Raw genomic sequence first — 22423 nt, 5'->3', positions numbered from 1 at the left:
CAGAGCATAGGTGGGCCTCATCTCTGGCCTTCCCTGACCAGAAATTCGCTTTGTGAATAGTGCTTTGCGAGCTACTGATGGTTTGTGTTTGGGAAACTTCCCTCTCTCTGCTGGTACCTTCCTTGTCCCCAAATTAGCTCTGCTTGTCTCTCGGGAATTGGGCAGTTCCTCACACACAACCCCTCTCCCGCGTTCTACCTGCTGACTCTATGCCAGGCTCCTGATGCCCCAATCTAAGACTGGCAGGATCCCCACATCTCACCCACATCTTTTTCCCTGGAGCTGCCGGGGTACCTGCATTTCTGGGCATTAGTTCCAGTCCTCCCCAGCACCTCGCTTTGGTTCCTTGTGATCATCTGATCTTGGATACTCAGTTGACATCTGAGCCCTGTACCTGACCTGCCTGGCCCATTGCTAACACCTGTCACCTGACTCTTGACCTCACAATGCCTTTACTTGCCCTGCTCTGCCCATCGCTTTTGGCCCTGGGGATTACTGTGCTCTTGGCATCAGTGGTGCCCCTTATGGCCAAGAGACACCCATGCCCACCAAGAGCGTCTTATGCACCAAGGACTAGGCCAGACGGTGCCATCAGTCCAGCAGTGCTCTTGGTAGGAGCATCATGTCCTGTTTTCATTCCTAGCCTCCTTCCCACTTCATCCTTAGGGATTTAGCAGAATGACCCACCTCCTTCCTCCTTGTCCTCCGCCTGTGCTTGGCTGGGGTGACCAGGTCTGCAGCACTCTGAGCAGGACAAGGTGTCCGTTAGAAACCTTGTCCTTCTCTCCAGTGGGGTCCCACTGGCCCAGACACCAGGTCTGAGCCCCAAAAGCATCACGTGTCACTGCCTCCTCCTTCTTACTCCTGGTCTTGGAACGACAAGTACGTGTTATATCTTATGCCAGCCCTTATCCATGGTGGGAGGTGGCTCGAATGTAGTGCTGAGATTGTTTCTTGGATAAAAATAAAAAATATATATAATCAGTTAGTAATGCCTGCCTTGAGAGCAGCAGAGGGGAAGGGATGGTCTGTATGCTACGTGTTTGCCATCCATTCCATGAAGTTCCTACCTCCATTTACCTAAAAAGTAAAAATAAACTTTGATTCGTTCCCAATTCTAATGTCCAGTGTGATCCCTAGCCTACCTCACTGGAGCCCCAAGTCCTTTCCACCTCTCTTGTGGAAGGTGACAGAATTTCCTAGTCCCTCCACCCTGGCTAAGCACTTGCCCACAAGGGACAGACCACTTGCAGTTATGCAGTAGGTATTCTCTGCCCACCCGCGAGTATTCTGGCACAGTCAGCACCCTCCCCCCGCCCCGCTACCCTCTCTTACCTGAAAACTGCCCTGGAGCAAAGCTGTGCTGAGGTACCATTGCATCCCTACTAAGAAAGCTCACATCTGCAAAAAGCAAGTGCTGGCAAGAAGGTGAAAACTCAGCCTTCCGCATGCATGGCAGGTGAAAACGTAAAATGGCACAGCTGCCTTGGAAAGAGATGACTAAACAGACTTTCCACTTGACCCAACAGTTCTGGTATTTAAGTTACAATCGTTCTGTTCAAGGAGATGACCCAGACAGAAGTGGGAATCACCAGAGTCCATCCCAAATGTTCAAGGAAGGATTCTCCAGATCAGACTGCAGAGGGTGAGAGCTCCTGAGAGAGTCAGTGGGCCAGTGGGTCATTTCTATACAGAACGACTGCCGGGAACCCATCACTATCATCAAAGGAGGACTAAATGCTGTCCTAGAGTGTCTTAGAAGTCCAGTTCTCCCAGCTCTTCATCTTATCCTAGGTCACTGCTAAACATTACTCAGGCCCTGGTATTGTTTCTTCCCTCTACTCAGTCCTGGTCCCATCGCTGACATCCTGCAGTCAATCACTCTGGTCCTGGAGAGGTCTGGTTCCGACATACCCAGTGCCCTGGTCCATAGCTGACTTCAGCTTCCTGTCTTTTTCTCCCTGTCAGTGGTCAGTGCATCATATGGCAGTCACACCTTCTCTCCATATTGAGCTGCAGCCAATCAGCTGTTTCCACAGTGTCCCTCAGGGAGCCTCCCAGGGACCAGTTCTGGTCTACTTTGGTACACTCTGCACAGGGCCCTTGCAGCCACTGTCAGGTTATGTGGAGGTTGGATCCCTTTGTTCACCCAGGATGTCTCCAGGATGTACTCTGAAATCAATCATATCCTTCTAGAACGTTCCCCAGATTCACTGGCTCCATCTCCAGGCCCGTCAGGCCCTCTCTGACGTGCACGTGGCCCTCAGCAGCTCTGGAGCAGAAGATGTTTGCTCTTTGCTTCCTCCACTGGACCACGCCTCAGAGGTGTGGCCAGTGGTCAGCCATCGCTCCGTGTCTCCACACACTTGGTGCCCACTTCCCTGGGGCATTTCTATTCTTCCCATGAGGCCACAGCTACTGGTGATTTGCAGAGAATGTGAGCAAGCTGTCTCCTGAGCCAGACTGGCAAGAAGGTAAGAAATGCCAGGAAGGGCATAGACAGCAGGCTTCTCCCATCCTAGGGGCAGCGGTGACGAACTTGGTATTTGGAGCTCTTGGGACCCTGATGCCCAGGTCTGGCCATTAAGTCTTCTTTTAAGATAGCCTTATTTATTTATTTATTTATGTGAGAGAGAGAAAGTTCCTAACCATGAAGCCTTGGTGCGCCATGAGCCACAGGGACATGTGAGCTAAGGTACAGGACACTAATGCCAACTAGTATGTTCCCATAAGAAACAGCTTATTGGTTATTCAGAGATCTGTCCAAAGCTATGAATCTAATTAGCTTTAATAACCTCTTTGTAGTAGAAAAAAAACTAACGCGAAACACAGACACGGTGGAGGAAAACGCATTTGGTTAATTAGCCTTGCGGAGACAATGTTCCTCGCTTCTGCTCCAGCTTCCAGGTCTCTTTACTAGGTAGCCAGGCACTCAGCTTCCCAGACAGAGTCAAGAGCCCCTGCACGCTGAAAACAGGAGCTGGTCCCTTGAGCCCTGCTGCCACTTTTGCTCCAGGGGATGTGTGCTGAGCTGATCACACTGTCGCAGGTGAGCAGTCACAGAGCCAAGCCTAGAGAGACCACTGGGAGACATCTAATAGAGGCACGTGGGTGTGATTCCATCTATCTATCTATCTATCTATCTATCTATCTATCTATCTATCTCCTATCACCTATCTATCCATTCATCTACTATCATCTATGTATCTATCAATTATCATCCTATCTACCATAATCTATCATCTATGACTGTCTATCATATAACATCTACTTTCCACGCACATCATTGATTAATCATTTGCTTGTCTGTCTATGCATCTATCTTTATTGTGATAAAAATATATTCAAGCCCCCCACCCACCCAGGCAGGTGGAGAGGCGGCCCTGCCTCGCTCCCCTCTGACCCAGTGTCTAGTCTCTCTGTTTTCCTGCTCCAAACCACATGGACGCCCCCGTGGCTGGACTTGCAATCCCGGTGCCCGGCTGGCGGGCGCGCTGCCTCAGCTACTCTGGGGGCAACTTCTTGCGCCAGAGACTGGTCCTCTCCACCCTGAGCGGATGCCCGGTCAAGATCTGGAAGATCCGGGCCAGAGACAACCTGGGCCTTCGAGACTTTGAAGCTAGCTTCATAAACGCTTCTGGACAAAATAACTAATGGTTCACGAACTGAAATAAACCAAACAGGAACGACCTTATATTACCGGCCCGGCCCCCTGTATGGTGGGTCTTTCGAACATGACTGCAGTATTCTTCGTAACATTGGATATTACCCGGAGGCCCTTCTTTGCCTGGCACCATTCATGAGGCACTCTTTAAAAATAGTCCTGCGACTGGGGAGGGAGGGAATTACCATGGGATATATTTTATAATCATGGAAAATGTTAATAAAAATTAAAAAATAAAAAGGAGTGACCAGTGACCCAGTTGATCCTTCAGCTGATATTCCTAAGGCAACCACACTACCTCTATGGAAACATTAGGGGATTAATGGAGAATCATTTGAGCTAAAGATTTTGCAACAGGGAATGCCTCCAGGAGGCAGATGTGACATGCTTTTCTCGTGTCCTGTGAGGAAGGTGCCGAAGCCTGTCCAGCTCACTGACCCAGGGAGAATCAGGCACATCCCAGGAATGGCGTCCTCTGTTCATGCATCGCCTCAGGTGGCAAATCGGATTGTGGATTCTTTTTTGTTGTTTTGTTTTCACAATTTTTACTAACATTTTCCATGATTATAAAAAATATCCCATGGTAATACACTCCCTCCGCCCCCCGCAATTTCCCCTTTGAAATTCCATTCTCTATCATATTACCTCCCCATCTCAATCATTGTAGTTACATATATAAATACCAACCTATTAAGTACCCTCCTCCCTTCCTTTCTCTTCCCTTTATATCTCCTTTTTAACTTACTGGCCTCTGCTACTAAGTATTTTCCTTCTCACGCAGAAGCTCAATCATCTGTAGCTAGGATCCACATATGAGGGAGAACATGTGGCGCTTGGCTTTCTGGGCCTGGGTTACCTCACTTAGTATAATCCTGTCCAGATCCGTCCATTTTTCTGCAAATTTCATAACTTCATTTTTCTTTACCACTTAGTAGAACTCCATTGTATAAATGTGCCACATCTTCATTATCAACTCATCAGTTGAGGGATATCTAGGCTGGTTCCATTTCCCAGCTATTATAAATTGAGCAGCAATAAACATGGCTGAGCACATACTTCTAAGGAAATGAGATGAGTCCTTAGGATATATGCCTAGGAGTGCTATGCCTGGGTCATATGGTAGATCAATCTTTAGCTGTTTTAGGAACCTCCACACTGATTTCCACAATGGCTGGACCAGATTTCATTCCCATCAACAGTGTAGAAGGGTTCCTTTTTTTCCACATCCCCGCCAACATTTATGATCATTTGTTTTCATGATGGTGGCCAATCTGACAGGAGTGAGATGGAATCTCAATGTAGTTTTAATCTGCATTTCCCTAATGACTAGTGAAGTAGATCATTTTTTTAGATGCTTATATGCCATTTGTATTTCTTCCTTTGAGAATGCTCTATTTGGCTCCATAGCCCATTTTTGATTGGCTTGTTTGATTCCTTATTATTTAACTTATTGAGTTCTTTGTATATCCTAGATATTAATCTTCTATCAGATATATAGCTGGCGAAGATTTTTTCCCATTCTATAGGTTGCCTCTTTGCTGTTTTCACTGTGTCCTTTGCAGTGCAAAATCTTTGTAATTTCATGAGGTCGCAGTGATTAATCTGTGGTTTTATTGCCTGAGCAATTGGGTTGTATTCAGAAAGTCTTTGCCAAGACCAATATGTTGAAAGGTTTCCCCTTCTTTTTCCTCTAGCAGTTTCAAAGTTTCCGGTCTGATGTTAAGGTCTTTAATCCATTTGGACTTAATTCTTGTGCATGGACAGAGAGAAGAATCTATTTTCATCCTACAGATATATATCCAGTTTCCCCAACTTTCTCATTTGCTGAAGAGGCTGTCTTTTCTCCAATGAGTATTTTTGGCATTTTTATCAAATATCAGGTGGCTATAGCTGCCTGGACATACATCTGGGTCCTCTATTCTGTTCCACTGATTTACATGTCTGTTTTTGTGCCAGTACCATGCTGTTTTTGTTACTATGGCTCTGTAGTATAGGTTAAAATCAGGTATGGTGATACCACCAGCCTTATTTTTGTTGCTCAGTATTATTTTAGATATTTGAGGTTTTTGTGATTCCAAATAAATTTTTGGATTTTTTTTTTCTATTTCCATGAAGAATGCCTTTGGAATTTTGATAGGGATTGCATTAAATGTGTAGATTGCTTTTGGTAAGATTGCCATTTTCACAATATTGTTCTTCCAATCCAGGAACAAGGGATGTTTCTCCACTTTCTAGTGTCTTCTGCAATTTCTCGCTTGAGTGTTTTAAAGTTCTCATTGTAGAGATACTTTACTTCCTTGGTTAGGTTTATTCCAAGGTACTTTATTTTATTATTATTTTTTTGATGCAATTGTGAATGGGAGTGATTCTCTGAGTTCATCCTCTGTGTGTTTGTTGTTAGCATATATGAAGGCTACTGATTTCTGTGTATTTATTTTGTATCCTGCTACATTGCTGTAGGCTTTTATCAGCTCTAACAGTTTGCTAGTAGATCTTTAGGGTCCTTTATGTATAGAATCATGTCATCTGCAAATAATGGTAACTTGATCTCTTCCTTCCCAATTTGTATCCCTTTTATGTGTGTCTCTTGCCTTATTGTTATGGCTAAGACTTCCAGTACTATATTAAATAAAAGTGGGGATAGTGGACACCCTTGTCTGGTTCCTGATTTTAGTGGAAAAGCTTCCAGTTTTTCCCCATTTAGTAATATGTTGGCTATAGGTTTGTCATAAATAGCCTTTATTATATTGAGATATGTCCCTTCTATTCTCAGTCTCTGTAGGACTTTTATCATGAAGGGATGTTGGATTTTGTCGAATGCTTCCTCTGTGTCTAATGAGATGATCATGTGATTTTTGTCTTTCAACCCATTTATATAATGTATTACATTTATAGATTTGCGTATATTGAACAATCCCTGCATCTCTGGGATAAAGACTACTTGGTCAGGGTGAATGATCTTTTTGATACATTCTTGGATTCTGTTTGCCAATATTTTGTTGAGAATTTTTGCATCTATGTTCATGAGGGAGATTGGTCTGTAATTTTCTTTTTTTGTTCTATCTTTGCCTGGTTTTGGTATCAGGGTGATGCTGGCTTCATAGAAAGAGTTTGGTAGAATTCCTTCTTTTTCTATTTCCTGGAAAAGCTTAAGAAGCAATGGTGTTAGCTCTTTCTTGAAGGTCTGGTAAAATTCAGCAGTGAATCTATCTGTGCCTGGGCTTTTTTTAGTTGGGAGATTATTGATAACTGTTTGGATCTCCATGTTTGTTATGAGTCTACTTAAGTGATTAATCTCATCTTGATTTAATTTAGGTAAGTCATATAAATCAAGGAAATCATCCATTTCTTTTAGATTTTCATCCTTTGTGGAGTATATGTTCCTATGTCCCTATGATTTTTTGAATTTCTCTGGAATCTCTTGTGATGTTACCTTTTTCATCTCTGATTTTATTAATTTGTGTCTCTTCTCTCTTTCTTTTGGTCAGATTTGCTAAGGGTTTGTCAATCTTGTTTATCCTTTCAAAGAACCAAGTCTTTGTTTCATTAACTCTTTGGATTGTTTTTTTTTTGTTTGTTTGTATTTCATTAATTTCTGCCCTAATCTTTATTATTTCTTCCCATCTACGGATTTTTGGTTTGCCTGGTTCTTCTTTTTCCAAGGCTTTAAGGTGAAGCATTAGGTCATTTACTTGCAACCTTTCTAATTTCTTAATATAGGCACTTAAGGCTATAAACTTACCTCTTAGAAATGCCTTCATTGTGTCCCAGAGATTTTGGTATGTTGTGTTCTCATTATTGTTTGACTCTATAAATTTTTGATTTCTTCATTGACCCACTCATCATTTAGTAGTGTATTGTTTCGTTTCCATGATTTTCTGTATGCTCTATAGCCTTTCTTGATACTAATTTGTAGTTTAATTCCATTGTGGTCAGATAGAATGCAAGGAATTATTTCAATTTTCATGAATTTGTTAAGACTTGCTTTGTGTCCTAATATATGGTTTATTTTAGAGAATGTTCCATGTACTGCTGAAAAGAATGTATATTCTGCAGCCTTTGGATGAAATGTCCTGTATATATCTGTTAGGTCCATTCCTTCTATGACCTCATTTAGTCCAGATGCCTCTCTGTTTATTTTTTCCTGGGATGACCTGTCAATTAATGACAGTGGGGTGTTAAAGTCACCCACCACCACTGTGTTTGATGTTATCTGTGACCTTAGTTCTAATAGTGCTTGTTTGATGAATTTGGGAGCCCCCATGTTAGGTGCATATATGTTTAGGATTGTAATGTCCTCCTGTTGGAGTGTGCCCTTAATCAACATAAAGTGACCTTCCTTGTCTTTCTTGACTAACGTTGGACTGAAGTCTACCTTGTCAGATATTAGGATAGCCATCCCTGCTTGTTTTCTAGGCCCATTTGCTTGAAACACCGTTTTCCAACCTTTCACCCTAAGATAATGTCTATCCTTTGTAGAAAGGTGAGTTTCTTGGAGACAACAAATTGTAGGATCCTGCTTTGTAACCCAGTCTGCAAACCTATGTCTTTTGGTTGGGGCATTGAGGCTGTTGATATTAAAAGATATTATTGAAAGCTGTGTATTTATGTTTGCCATTTTTTTTGTGTGTGTGTGGTACCGGTTCTACCTTTACTCTCTTGTGTTAACTAGCATTTGAGTATTGCTTGTTTTTTCCAGGTCCCTTATATGTGTGCTTTTCCTTTTTTTTAGCATGGAGGATTCTATCAAGTATTTTCTGTAGAGCTTGTTTTGTCTTCAACTACTCCTTTAACCTGCTTTTGTCAGGGAATGTCCTTATTTCTTCGTCTATTTGAATGGATAGCTTTGTAGGATAAATTAACCTTGGTTGACAGTTGTTATCTTTCAGAACTTGGAATATATCACTCCAAGCTCTTTTGGCTTTCAAAGTTTGTGTTGAATAATCTGCTGTAATCCTGATGGGCTTGCCTTTGTAGGTAATTTTATTTTTCTCTATGACTGCTTTCAATATTTTTTCTTTGGTTTGTGTGTTTCGTAGTTTGATTATAATATGGCGAGGAGAGGTTCTTTCCAGGTTTTGTCTGGCTGGGGTTCTAAAGGCTTCCAGTATCTTCATTGGCACCTCTTTCCCAATTTGGGGGAAGTTTTCTTCTATGATTTTGTTGAGGATGCCTACTATGCCTTTGGAGTGGAATTCTTCTCCTTCTACTACGCCCTGAATTCTTATATTTGATCTTTTCATAGTGTCCCGAATATCTTGAAATTCCCACTCATACTTTTCTATTAGTTTGTCTTTCTCTTTGTTGGCCTGTATTAGATCTGCCACCTGGTCATCTAGCTTAGATATTCTGTCCTCTCCTTCATCCATTTACTGGTGAGATTTTCTACAGAGTTTTTTATTTCATTAACTGTGTTCTTCATTGCTAGTAATTCTGACTGGTTTTTCTTTATTATTTCTATTTCCTTATTTATGTCTTGTATTGCCTTCTTTATTTCATTAAATTGGTGTCCTGCATCTTCTTTCATTTCCTCTTTGATTCCTTTTATTTGATCTTTGACTTCTTTGAACATATTTACAATCATTCTTTTGAAATCTTTCTCAGGCATTTCCTCTAACTTGTTCTCACTGGAGGTCATCTCTGATGCATTAATACTTTTAGGTGGATTTATATTGTCTTGCTTTTTAGTGTTTCTTGTGTTATTATGTATAGATTTTTGCATCTTGGATTAAGTTAATGCTTGGATTTTCTTGCTAGCTGGGTATTCTTAGCTGTATCAATTGATTTGATGTAATATATTTTCAGGGTAGGAGCTTAAGGTGTTAGGTGTGGCTATTAAGACTCTCAAGAGTATCTACAAAGGTGTTCCTAGGGGTTGAGTTTTCCTGCTATGGGAGTATTCAAGTAGGCTGAGTGGAATAAAATATAGGTAGATTCTAAAATTTAACTAAACACTGTACACATTCAATCAAAAACAGCACCAAGTACTTATGCAAGAGTAGTTATTATAACAACCAGATCCTCTATCAACAAAGAGGTTAATATTTCCGGTCTGTTGAGGGATCCAAGTCAGCTTGTGACCAAGTGAGACCCTTCCCTGGTGCAATCCTAGTTATCTTGGATGATTTTGGTCTCAGTCAAATTGCTGGCTGGGTCGTTGGGCTGCTGTTCTGATTTCTGGAGCTGGGCACTGGCTTTTCCTGTGGGGCAAACTGAGCCTGGAAACTGTAGCCCTGCAATTAGGCACCCCCACTGCTGGAACCGCTACTGCTGCTGCTGAAGGTGCCGCTGCTGGATCTGTCACTACTGCTGCTAATGCTGCCGCTGCTGGGTCTGTTGCTGCTGCTGCTGAAGCTGCTGCTGCTGGATCTGCCACTGTTGCCTCTGAAGCTGCTGCTGCTTCTGAAGCTGCCACTACTGGATCTGCTGCTGCTGGGGGCACTGTTGCCGGTGCCAGAGCCACTGATGTTGCTGCCGAACTCTGCTCCTGTTTGGGTCCCACTGTTGGCTCAAGTTGGCGTGGCCGGGTCCCGGGCCGCTGCTCTGTTCACTGGAGCTGGGTTCAGGTGGTGGGGGAGGGGAGGGAGCCAATACTGCTCTAGTTCTCTCGCTGTTCCACGTGTTCTTCTACCTTGTGATCTGCTCCTCCTTTGCTCACTGCTGCTCTCCCTTCACGTTTCTAGAGTTTGCGGAGTGCTCCAGTGTGAGTAGAAGCTCCCTGCACCTGGCTTTTCCTGTGGCTCGAATCAAGCTTGGCGGCTTTCTGGTGCACCGCCACTGTGGTCAGGAGACCTTCTGGGGCCACTTCTGCCTGCCTGTGCAGGCTCTGGATGCTCTGGATCTCTCCTACTTCTCCGCTGCCATTTCAATTTTTTATACACCTCACTTTTTAATAAAAGTGTGTATTTTGCTGAATTTTTTTGGGTCTTTTTCCCCCCTAGGCTGCTTTGGCTTGGTACCTACGCCACCATCTTCTGGATCATGGATTCTGCAAGGAGTCTTCTCAGCAAGTTCATTCCAGATATCCATATCTACACAGACCTCATAAAAGGCATCAGCTCTGGAAAGTCTCCTGGCCTTGGGCTTTCGCTTGTTGCTGAGACCGCCAAAGGCACCTACCTTCCTTAGTGCTGAGCTGGCCTCCAGCCCACAGGGCCAGGGAGCAGCAGTGCTTCCTGAGGACCTGGGCAGGAATGGTGCCCGGCTGCTGCTCGAAGAAATCTACAGGGCTGGAGGTGGGCACTTGACCAATCAAAGTCCAGCTGTGCTGCTCATGACCCTGGGACAGCAGGATGTTTCCAAAATCCTCTTAGGACCACTCTCTCCCTACACAATAGAGTTTCTATGGCATTTGAAGAGCCTTTTCCAGATTATGTTTCAAATAGAAAGCCAGCCGTGTGGTAGAAAAACTCAAGGGTGGGGACAAAGTACTGATGACTGTGTGGGCGTAGGCTTCTCTAGTCTCAGCAAGACCTGCAAGTGATGCTGTCACAAGAGGAGCTTTCGTTGCCCACATATGAAGCAGAAGTTCTCCAAAAACACCAGAGGGACAAAGTCCAGTCGGGCTTATCTGGAATAGGAGAACCACTCAATGTTAGGCATTGTCTTCGATAAAGGAAGTGTCTGGGGCTGGAGAGATGGCTTAGCAGTTAAGTGCATGACTATGAAACCTAAGGACCCCGGTTCAAGGCTTGGTTCCCCAGGTCCCACGTTAGCCAGATGCACAAGGGGCACACGCGTCTGGAGTTCGTTTGCAGTGGCTGGAGGCCCTGGCGCGCCCATTCTCTCTCTCACTCGCTATCGGCCTCTCTCTCTGCCACTCTCAAATAAATAAAAATGAACAAAAAAAAAATTTAAAAATCCGTATATATAAAAAAAGAAGTGTCTACATTGTGGTCTCCTGTGTTTCTCCAGTAGTGCTGACAATTCTCAGAGAACAGTCACTGTGAGCTCCCCTCACTCGCTGGGAGACAAGCCACTTTATCTCTCCTGAATGTGTTACTGTCTTCATCTGCTTAACCGTATTTGTGAAGGACAAGGGGCACAGTTGTGTGATTTGTTTAAATATTTTCTGTATCACAAGTATGTTATAAATTATTTTTATCATATATATATATATGTGTGTATATATATGTATGTGTGTGTGTATATATATATATATATATATATATATATATATATATATATATCCAACATAAATTTTACCCTTTTGTGGGCATGGGGAAGATGCTGAGTTTCAAACCCAGAGGTGGGCACAAGCAGGTCAGGCCTCTACCACCAAGCTGCTTCTTCAGTCCAGCTTTACCCATCTCTCCATTTTTAAGTCATAGGTCAGTGGCATTAAGGACATTCACTTTGCTGTCCAGCCGTTCCCATCTCCAGAACTCCTTCACCTTCCTAAACAGAGTTTCTGTGCTCATTAATAAGTCCCCATTACTCTTTCCTGAAACTCCAGCCCTTCTGTCGCCCTGGTCCTTGATAGCCACCATTCTGCTTGCCGGCACTATGAAGCTTCCTATTCTAGCTATCTCACACAGGGGGAGTCACACAGCATCTGTCTTTTTGCAAATGGCTTATTTCTCTTAGAATCTTGCCTCGGGGGTTCATCTATGTGATAGAAAACACCAGCATTTTTCCTTCCTAAGGCTGCGTGCATGCGCTACGCTTTGTTTATTCATTCACCTGTGGATGGATGGTCGGATTACGTCCGCTCTCTGCTCTTGTGAATAGAGCTGTTAGACACATTGGCTTATGAGTTTGTCCTCATCGCATAGGTAACGACAGTGTTGTTGGAAAATTACAAGATGGTATGTCTAAAAGAGCAAGCCAAAATAACCCTTAGCTCCTTATGGAGGGAAAACCACTATGAATAGTCAGTGTTTACCTTCCGAACATTCCAGCTTTTTCTGCTGTCTTTGTCTTCTAGATATCTACACAGAGGGCTGGAGAGATGGCTTAGTGGTTAAGGCACTTGCCTGCAAAGCCTAGGTTCGATTCTCCAGGTCCCATGTGAGCCAGATGCACATAGTGGCACATGCATCTGGAGTTCATGCAATGGCTAGAGGCCCTAGCATGCCCATTCTCTCTCTGTCTCTAATAAATAAATAAATAAAAGTAGATACTTACATAGATGCATCAATATTTGCAAACAAGATGGAAAATGCATCATGTAGTAGTATGTAAACTATTTTAAGCTTTTTTTTTTTATCATGTATAGTATCACTGTAACGCCCTATCCCTTTCTCAGATAGATAGATGGTACATTGTTAGAGAGGTAGATAGGTAGGTAGATAGACAGAATAATAGACATATCTAGAGAGTCGCCACATGGTTTAAGACTTCATTTTATCCATCCTGTGCCTATCATCATACAGAGCACCACCATGTAATTCATTGGTTTTCCAGTGTTGTTGGACATCGAGATGACTTTCAATAATGTGCATCCTGGCAGCTGAGTTGCTGTGCATAGTCTTCCATTAATTCTCTTAGGCAGGATCATTTAGGACTTCCTCATGTTATGAAGATGGAAATTGGGGCCCAAAGAAGTAAGTGACTTGGCCAAACTCCTCTGTGCAAAATTGGATTGTTGGCCAGCTGGCTGAAAAGACGACTGGAAAGTTGACAAAGCATGTTTTCAGAGCCCCTTCCAGTCTACCAGAGCCAGACTCTTACTGGTCAGCGATGCCCCCCCCCCCCCGGCCCCGCCACACACACACCCCTGAAGTACACAGACACTGTGCTGATCCATCCAGAGCTCCTCGTCTCAGCCATCCACAATTTATTCCTCCGCTGAGCCTCTTAGAAACCCACTGGGTACGAAGGTTTTGCTGGTCTACCCATTCCCACCGCTGTGAGTTACATAGGCTGCGCTCCAACAGGGACAACAGTGGCCAGTGCTTTTGGGGACAACAGTGGCCAGTGCTTGCAGGCTGGTGCGCACACATAAGGACAGCGTTCGTGAGCTCGGCCTTTGGTACCTGGGACTTCAGGTGTATTTGCAGTGATGCGTAGTGTGAGCTCCGTATGTAATCATTAGAAGAAGAGAAAAGGAAGAAAGACAAAAAGGGGGGGAAGAAGATCTGGAAAACCGAGAGTTGAATTCCACCCTTTCCTATCCCTGTTCCACCCCTACACTGCAATGTGGGTAAATGTCTTTCCTCCCAAAGAGTCTTTCAAAAGTGGGGAGACAAAGAACGAGCTCCCCAAATTCTACATTCATCAGGCCATGAGCCCAGAAGTGCTGGGTGATTTCTGGGGGCTCTGCGCCTCCAGCCTTTGGAGCTCTGTGATGAATTAGGGAGGTGATGTGTTGAAGGCAGAGCCTTAATGCAGTGTGCTGTTCCAGCTGGGAAAGCTTATGGAGATAAAATTGTGGCTGTATAAGGAAAGAAGGGGTGAAAATTGGTCTGAGCATGTGGGACATCGGGAAAGGAGATTGGCGCTGGGCTAGGCATGAGCCCAAAGGCCTTCTGCTGGATTACATGGGTCCACAGTTGCCTGGCCTCTTTGGATTATATCCACAGATTCTAAACCGCTGCCCTGGCAGCCTAGGGTCAGCAAAGTACAAGGTCTAACTTAACCCAGAACCCCGAACATACAGGCCTTTGCAGGGTCCCAGAGAGCGGAGTGGTTACCAACTCACTGGAGCCTCCAATAAATTATAAACCCCTAGGGGCAGAGCCGTGTCCGCCAAGCTTCACGTCTCCAGCTTGTGTCCACGTTGTTGAGGTGTAATCTGTGCTCCTTCTGCGTCTGCTAAATAAACACAGCATCCCCACTGAACTCATTTACTCGGAAAATACTGACTTAAGTCACAGGGGCGGGAGAGAGCCGCCAAGGAACTGGAAGCTGAATGCGCACAGGAAGTTGCAAAGAGTTGTACAAGTTCATAGGATGAAGGAAAGATCACACAAGGAGCAGTGGACCATTCAACAATGGGGTCAAAGAAGACAGGTGAGATTCCATGTGGTAGATGTGAGGCTGGAGACATTCTAAGGTAAGGGGATAAACTCGATTATTTAAATTTAGAATTGCTAGAGAAATGGACAAGGTAGCCTAGAACCAAAGTGTGTGTGTGTGTGTGTGTGTGTGTGTGTGTGTGTGTGAACCTACACAGGTATGCAAACAAAGATACATTGAACATAGCCTATATATTATATATTATATACACACATAAGTTTTATAGTTTACAAAGAACTCAGGAACAACTGTACGATGAGCACAAGGACAGGTGAAGGGCAGGTTTCATTTTCCATGTGTATAAGCCAGCTTACAAGGGTGGTACATGCCACACATAACTCAGATGTCATTGCCCTCATATAAGCCCTCCTTGACTCTGTCACCTCAGCCCAGGAGCCTGCACTGTGCCAAGTGCCTCAGATATTCTCTCTCTCTCTCTCTCTCTCTCTCTCTCTCTCTCTCTCTCTCTCTCTTCTCCCATCTCTCTCTCTCTTTCTCCTCTCTCTCTTCTCTCCTCTCTCTCTCTCTTCTCTCCTCTCTCTCTTCTCTTTTCTTCTCTCTCTCTCCCTCCCTCCCTCCCTCTCTCTCTTTCTCTCTCTCTCTCTTCTCTCCTCTCTCTCTCTTCTCTCCTCTCTCTCTCATCTCTCTCTCTTCTCTTCTCTTCTCCCTCCCTCCCTCCCTCTCTCTCTCTCTCTCTCCTCTCTCTCTCTCTCTTTCTCCTCTCTCTCTCTTCTCTCCTCTCTCTCTCTCTCTTCTCTCCTCTCTCTCTTCTCTTCTCTTTTCTTCTCTCTCTCCCTCCCTCCCTCCCTCTCTCTCTTTCTCTCTCTCTCTCTTCTCTCCTCTCTCTCTCTTCTCTCCTCTCTCTCTCATCTCTCTCTCTTCTCTTCTCCCCTCCCTCCCTCCCTCCCTCCCTCTCTCTCTCTCTCTCCTCTCCTCTCTCTCTCATCTCTCCTTTCTCTCTCTCTTCTCTCCTCTCTCTCTCTTCTCTTCTCTTCTCTTCTCCCCTCCCTCCCTCCCTCCCTCCCTCCTTCCCTCCCTCTCTCTCTTCTCTCCTCTCTCTCTCATCTCTCTCTCTTCTCTTCTCCCCTCCCTCCCTCCCTCCCTCCCTCCCTCTGTCTCTCTCTCTCCTCTCCTCTCTCTCTCATCTCTCCTTTCTCTCTCTCTTCTCTCCTCTCTCTCTCTTCTCTTCTCTTCTCCCCTCCCTCCCTCCCTCCCTCCCTCCCTCTCTCTCTCTCTCTCCTCTCCTCTCTCTCTCATCTCTCTTTTCTCTCTCTCTTCTCTCCTCTCTCTCTCTTCTCTTCTCCCCTCCCTCCCTCCCTCCCTCCCTCCCTCTCTCTCTCTCTCTCTCCTGCTCCTCCCCTCAGCTAGAAGAAGCTCTTGGGACTAAGCTGAAGGCACAATCTCCAAGATGCTTGCTGCACTCCCAGGCCTGGCTTGCTCTTTTCTCTTCAGCATTCTCATCCTCTCCCCCACTTCGGACCCCTAAACCATAAACAAATGGGCAATCACAGGGTTTCCTCCACGTTGTTGTCAGATACACCAGAGAAAAGCCCCTGGTACTGGGGACCCCTCAGCCTAGCCCAGAACTACGCTCCCCTCTCCCTTCTCCCCTCTAAGACATTTACACACTACATTACAATTCCAAATTAAAAGTGCGTGTCTTTATAAGTTGACTGTTGGTTACCGGGGATACAATTTCTCTTTTGAATAATGATGTGCTTACTATAGCAAACCTTGGAGAGTCTCATTTAATCCATACCACTGAACTCTGGGGTAATATTGACTTAGAGTTATTAATATTGACTCCTGGGGTCATGAAGGCAGCATGGGAAAGGAAGGAAAGGAGAAAGAAGAGGAGGAGGAACAGGAGGAAGAAGAGGGGAAGGAGGAAGAAGTGAAGGGGAGGGGGGGGAGAGGGGAAGCCACACCTCTGCCCTTCAGCTTCTCACAGAGAACTTGAACTGCCTGGTGGTCGCTGTGTGCACTTTCCAGACCCCTCCTCCTTCCTTCTCTGCTGGGCCTATGCGCTGCATCAAGGTCTCCAGAGTCCGCTGACACACCCCAGCAGTTCAGTTTCCACGTGCCTCCTCCTTGACCTCTCGGGACACGACACGGTGCGCTCCATCCTTCTGGAAGCAGTGCGCCTCCCGACAAGGGGCTGCTTTGCTCTAGCAGTGCCAATCTCCGTGCATCCCTGTGTGCCCTCCTGTGTGCCCTCCTGCATGCCCTCCCTGCCCCAAGCGATTTTACACCGCTTCCCACCAAACAACGGGGAGTCCATTTTCCTACATTTGATTTTAAATGTTTTTGTTTATTTTTATTTATTTATTTGAGAGCAACAGAGAGAGAGAGAGAGAGAGAGAATGCGCACACCAGGGCCTCTAACCACTGTAAACAAACTCCAGACACATGTGTATCTGGCTTACATGGGTCCTGGAGACTCAAACCTGGGTCCTTTGACTTTGCAGGCAAGCACCTTAACCACTAAGCCATCTTTCCAGCTCTTTCTTATCTGCTTTATCCAGAGTCTCCTCCCCACTGAGCAGCCCCTGGGCTCCATCCCTAGCCTTCTTGTCTGTCTTTGCCCATCGTCTCCTCCCCATGGAGCATTTCCAGAGTCAGAACTCTGAACTCTCGGCTACTGACTCTCCAACGTACAGCTGATGACTTCCCTGAACCCCAGATCAACAAAGCCAAGTACCTTCTCACCATCTCAATCTGCCTCTGGGGTGGAGGCAAGAGGACATAGATAGAGTGACAGAGGTGGGGATGAGCCTCAGAGAGAGGCACGGGGACAGCAGCCACACTCTGCCTGTTCCCTCTTCCCCTCCTAAGGCCCTTAGCAGCCCCAGAGCACTGGCCCAGCGAGAATCAGAGCCAGGGCATGAAGTGCTGTGAAGAGGAGGTGAGGTCCGTGAGGGATCCTAACTCATGAGGCAGCCTTGCAGGGACTCTTTATTTTCCTGCTGACCAGCCCTTAGCTGTCCTGATGCCCCTTTTCCCTTCACCTCTGACTCCACACAGCTAATACTCGATTTCCTCCACAGCTCACTCGACAGGAGCAGTCACCTCCACCCACCTTGAAGAATGAATGGGTGTGGCGTGTTAGTGTCTATGAATACACCGTACATGTGCAGCGTGAGGTCTATATGACTGTGTGCTCTGGGAGTGTGTGTAATCACATGCTATGTTTGTGAATATGTGTGTAAGTGTTGGGATGTGCATGGTAGAAGCTGGTATGTGTGTGTGTTCAGGCGTTAAAAGTGTGTAGGGGCGGGCTGGAGAGATGGCTTAGTGGTAAAGATGCTTGCTTGCAAAGCCCAAGGACCCATGTTCAACTCTCCAGATCCCATGTGAGCCAGACGCACGAGGTGACGCAAGCGTGCAGGGTTGCACACGCGCACAAGATGGTGCACACATCTGGGGTTTTATTGCAGTGGCCGGAGGCCCTGACATGTCAATTCTCTCTCTGTCGCTTTTGCTGTGTCTCATTAAAAATAACTAGAAATAAAGTGTGTGGGAGTGTGTGTTGGGTAGGGGGCATGGCGTATGTGGGGTGGTTTTTACAGGGGCTCAACATCAGCTCCATGCTGACATTTTCTGTGTGAGTCATTTGGAATTAGTCACATCTTCTGAGCTAGAGGAGGAAAAAAAAAGAGGAAAATGAATGATACAAATAACTTGCCTTATGTGGATATTTGTTTTGCTCATTTGTACATTGTTTAGTCCTTAAGAACTCAGAAAAAAAAAAAAATAAAGCAGAAGCCCAGGATCAGGCCCAGTTAGATGCTTAATAAGTGTGTTTTGATGATGACAAATGTCAGTGACACTAATGAGACTGCTTCCCTGAACCTCGCAGTGCCCGGAGCGCCCTTGGCTCTCCACACTTAAGTCCTGTTTGCAGCAAGCTGCAGCCTCCAGGGAAGAGATGGGTCTAGAAACAGGACCTCACAGCCCTGTCGTGCTGGGAGGCTGCCTCACACCTGTGCAGGTGCTGGCTCAGACAGGTGCTCCCAAGGGTACGAGCTGGCTCAGAGTGGCCAAAATGTTCCTTGTGTGGCAGGCTGTGGCGGGGGGGGGGGGGGGCTTGAGGGTCTTCTGTGTCCAGGTTCTTTGAGTCTCAGGCAAAGAATTGAATGAGAACCGTAGTGAGAGCATGGTTGATTGAAGCATGAAGGAAATCATCTGTACACTCCACGAAGAGGGGAGCAGGCTCAGTGAGCAGGGCCTCAGGAGCCCCATTTCTTGCATCCAGGAGTGCGGTAGTCCAGGAGGGTAGCGTGGGGCGCTCTGGAGGGGTGGGTCTGTCTGAGGCTACCATAGGTGTCTTTCTTTGTCTGTCGGGGTCTGTACTATTTTTGGAGTGTCTGAGTAGTCTAAGAAATGGTCTTTCTCAGTTGCTGGATCCCAGAGCTAGCCTTCTTTTTTAAAAAAAAAAAAAATTATTTATTTATTTATTTATTTGAGAGCGACAGACACAGAGAGAAAGACAGATAGAGGGAGAGAGAGAGAATGGGCGCGCCAGGGCTTCCAGCCTCTGCAAACGAACTCCAGACGCGTGCGCCCCCTTGTGCATCTGGCTAACGTGGGACCTGGGGAACCGAGCCTCGAACCGGGGTCCTTAGGCTTCACAGGCAAGCGCTTAACCGCTAAGCCATCTCTCCAGCCTGAGAGCTAGCCTTCTTATAACTGTCTTTTTGCCTCACTGGAGGGCGCCACGAAGGAGACACACTGCCTGACCGGGTCACACGCATGCTCACATTGGCACTACGTCCACCCTTATATTCAGGCTCATGCTCGGGGCATCGGCCTCACCTCCACCAGTGCTGGTGGCCCCGCCAAAGATCACAGGCTTACACAGAGCCTGAAAGTTAACAGACAGTCCTCTCAGGCCTGGAGTGATGGCACCCATCTGTGATCCCAGCACTTGGGAGACAGAGGCAGGAGGCTCACTGTACATGTGAGGGCAGTCTGGTGTGCATAATGAATTCCAGACTGTCCAGGGCTAAGTAGCAATACCATGTCTCAGAAAACCAAAAAAAAAAAAAAAAAAAAAAAAAAAACAAAAAACAAAAAACAGAAAGCAGCTGCTTGCACTCATTCTCTCTCTCTCACTCTGCCTCTTTCTGTCTCTCAAATAAATAAATGCGACAGACACAGAGAGAAAGACAGATAGAGGAAGAGAGAGAGAGAATGGGCGCGCCAGGGCCTCCAGCCTCTGCAAACGAACTCCAGATGCGTGCGCCCCCTTGTGCATCTGGCTAACGTGGGACCTGGGGAACCGAGCCTCGAACCGGGGTCCTTAGGCTTCACAGGCAAGCGCTTAACCGCTAAGCCATCTCTCCAGCCCAAAAATATTTTTTTTTTTTAAAAAAAAAGGAAATTAGGTCCAGCTGGAAGTACAGGGGAGGAGCACATGTCCTGCATGAGGAGAGGCTGTCCCCTTCCTGTGCACCAGGTGCCCTACCCACCAGCTGATCAGGCTGCAAGGAGAACCAGCACTTTTACGTTGCAAAGATGACGGCGATGATTAATTACAAGGTGATGTTCTCCATCACTGTCGTTTGGAAAGGGCTGCCAGGCCCTAGGACACTTGAAGCTGGAGGAACATGAGATGATTCATTATGACTGTCCCCCTGGACCCTTCTCCCTGTCACACCTGGTTTGACTCCTCTGCAGCTCACCTGTCTCCTTTGGCAGGGGGTTTCACAGAAGCACCTTCCTCCCTGCCAGGTGCAGGGCTCCCTGCGGGCCACATCAAAGGCAGACCTGGGGGCCTCTGAGGAGAGGCCTTCATCAGAGGAGGGGGAGGCGAAGCCCAAGGCTGCCTAGGCAGGCCTTGAGATCCCCACAAGCTGTCACAGGGCTGGTGAAAGCCTGTCAGGCCCAGCCGCAGAGTTTTCACCTGCCTCCCCTGCTTCCATCTATCTGCCCATCTGTCAGTAGCCCTTTGATGCCTTTATCCCCTGGCCCCCCGTCACCGCCTGGCTGTGGTGCCTGAGCCTCTTGCTCCCTGTTGTGGCCCACTCTGCCTATTTCTTTGACCCCATTGCCCTTTACTATTTACAGTGCACTAGAGTTGTGGTGATAGGCCGGCCATAGACTAGAAGCCCAAACCGCCGGCATTTGCTGTCCCAGTTCTGGAAGCTGAAGTCTTCAATGGCGTGTGTGTGTGTGTGTGTGTGTGTGTGTGTGTGTGTATTTCTGCCTTCAAGTTCCATTTTTCATTTTTAAAATATTTTATTTTTATTTATTTGGCAGTGAGAAAGAGGAGAAAGAGAGAGAATGGGTGCACCAGAGCCTCCAGCTACTGCAAATGAACTCCAGACACATGTGTCTCCTTGTGCATCTGGCTTACATAGGTCCTGAGGAATAGAACCTGGCTCCTTTGGCTTTGCAGACAAATGCCTTAACTGCTAAGCCATCCCTCCAGCCCTCAAATTCCTTTTTAATCGTCAGTGCATTAGACTTTTTATCACTGTGACAAAATGCCTGGGAGAAATGAAATAAAAAAAGGAAAGATTGATCTGGGCTCATAGACTCAGTGGATTTAGTTCAGGACCAAGGGGACATGTAACTTCATTACCGTGGACCTGAGATGAGGCAGAATGGCATCGGGGAGGGGTGTGTGGAGGAGGAGGCTTCCCACATCATGAAGGCTGTGAAAGAGAGAGGCCGAAAGACTGACAGACAGATAGACAGATGATAGAGAAAGAAGCCAGGGCAAGATACTCTTCAAAGGCAAGCCTTCCAGTAAACTTCCTCCCATTAGGCCCACCTCCTCACAGTCTGTTCAAGCTGGGAACTCGTCAACCAAAGCAGAGCTCTCCTGACCCAATCTCTTTCCGAAAGTTCCAGCTCTGAATACTCTTACATCAGGGATCAAACCCTCAAGGCATGAGACTTTGGGGGTTTCATATTCAAGCCATAATGCCTATCATATTGGATTAGGCCTATCCTGCTTACATATGACCTCGACCCAACTTGAATAATAGCATTGACAACAGCCCAGTCCATTTATGATCATATCCTGGGGAACTGAGGGTCTTCCACGCATGAACATTAAAGGGACACAAGTCATCCTATAATAGCAGCTGCCCAATAGTAATGGCTTAAAGTCCCAATTCCTCACGTGGTATTCACGGCTTTCTCTAATTTAGCCCAGATCCATTTCTCCTGATTCTTTCCTGCATACACACAGGAGTGCTCTAATGTGATGGTGGGGTTTCTGAGACAAAGGGAAAGGTTAGGAGAGAGAGAGCCCTTTACTGACTGCTAACTAAATGTCACACTCCATGACAGCTGTTTCCCCTTACATCATTTCCTAACATCCTCACAATAGCCTCATGAGTAAGGAGGCATACCCTTTTACAGATGAGGAAGTTGAGTTTCTTTTTTAAAAATATTTTTTTAAGTTTTGTAATTTATTTATTAGAGAGACAGAGAGAATGGGTGAACCAGGGCTTCTAGTCACTGTAAACAAATTCCAGATGCATGTGCCACCTTTTACATCTGACTTATACGGGATCTGGAGAATTGAACCTGGGTCCTTAGGCTTTGCAGGCAAGTGCCTTGGCTGCTAAGCCATCTCTCCAGTCCAAAACTGAGATTCTAAGGGAGAAAACTACTTGCTTGTGATTACTGCCAGGGTAAGGGAGAAGCTTAGAGTCACTCTGATGCCTGTGATTCTGGAACTCTGGCTCCTGGCCTTGAGAAGACTCAGGAAAAGAAGGTGGAAACCTGGGGGGTGGCTGATGGCAAATTCCCCACCCAGAGAACCACGTGGGCGGAATGCTGCAA

General features: G+C 46.1%; 1 pseudogene; it reads left to right on the top strand.

Moving 5' to 3' along the window:
• The first annotated feature begins 3441 nt into the window (after nucleotides 1-3441).
• LOC101600027 lies at nucleotides 3442-11147 on the top strand (annotated as a pseudogene).
• Nucleotides 11148-22423: the final 11276 nt, after the last annotated feature.

The sequence above is a fragment of the Jaculus jaculus genome, chromosome 1 (genome assembly GCF_020740685.1).
Source record: "Jaculus jaculus isolate mJacJac1 chromosome 1, mJacJac1.mat.Y.cur, whole genome shotgun sequence".
NCBI lineage: Eukaryota > Metazoa > Chordata > Mammalia > Rodentia > Dipodidae > Jaculus > Jaculus jaculus.
Note: the sequence above shows the minus strand (reverse complement) of the source record. Positions and strands in the feature narration are given on the sequence as shown.